Source organism: Branchiostoma floridae, chromosome 2 (genome assembly GCF_000003815.2).
Source record: "Branchiostoma floridae strain S238N-H82 chromosome 2, Bfl_VNyyK, whole genome shotgun sequence".
Classification (NCBI taxonomy): Eukaryota; Metazoa; Chordata; class Leptocardii; order Amphioxiformes; family Branchiostomatidae; genus Branchiostoma; species Branchiostoma floridae.
The window spans coordinates 15,208,527-15,209,338 of record NC_049980.1 but is presented as its reverse complement, the minus strand read 5'-3'; the positions used below and the strand labels follow the sequence as shown (position 1 = coordinate 15,209,338).

Genomic DNA, 812 nt, shown 5'->3' with positions numbered 1-812 from the left:
TCGCCTGGACAAAGAGATCGTGAAAGACATGATTTTGTTTATACACAAAACATCAATCACAAATGAATGACAGAGCGGCGACGAAATCAATATGGCATTTATATTCTCGCCACGCCACTTGTACAACATGAAAAATAAAGATGTCTAACAAAACAAACAGTTGGATGATCAAATAAATAGTTCAAGCGTGAATCTATGCGCAAGCCCAGGGCAAAAGAGGGACACCATAAACGTTCTCAAGCGTTGAACCCGGACAATAACATTATAACTCAACAGGTCTGTGATTATCTCAATTGACCTCTACTGCGTCGTCTATGCTGCACGTGTACCCGGAGGCAAGGAGCGAAGGTAACACACAGTTGGCTACGTGTCTCAGGACCGTGCTCGAATCTTTATAGATTTGCTAATATGAAGCTTACAGTTATAAGTATATTTAAATCCAAATATCTAAGACAGTTAAGTCCGACCTTTGGTCTAAGTGTTTCCTGTAGCTCTGCAACTCTGTCCCACACAATTCGCCAGTCGTAGCGACATTTCGGGCCAGGGACGTACCCACTGCGGGTGTAGTACCCTGTGAACACCAGAATTTTGTCAATGTGGAAATGTCACAATATACAATGTGGCACATATAAGCACCACTAGTATATTATGAGGTATAAATTTGAATCCTTCTTGGGCAAAGTTGATCTATGATATCCAACACGAAAATATGACCCAATTCTGTTGACTGTTCAACTTCAGCCTTTGCCAAAGATTGGACATGAAATCTCATTGGAACTTCTTCAGTGACGTCACGTACTCAGAAAAACAGA

At 41.3% G+C, this 812-nt stretch overlaps 1 protein-coding gene across 1 annotated transcript in view; it reads right to left on the bottom strand.

Moving 5' to 3' along the window:
• The window catches only part of LOC118408615, a gene marked incomplete in the record, with an annotated part of 11,270 nt that extends 10,685 nt beyond the window's left edge, over positions 1–585 (bottom strand). The window contains 1 exon segment of the mRNA XM_035809435.1: positions 467–585.
• Between the last annotated feature and the right edge of the window lie 227 nt (positions 586–812).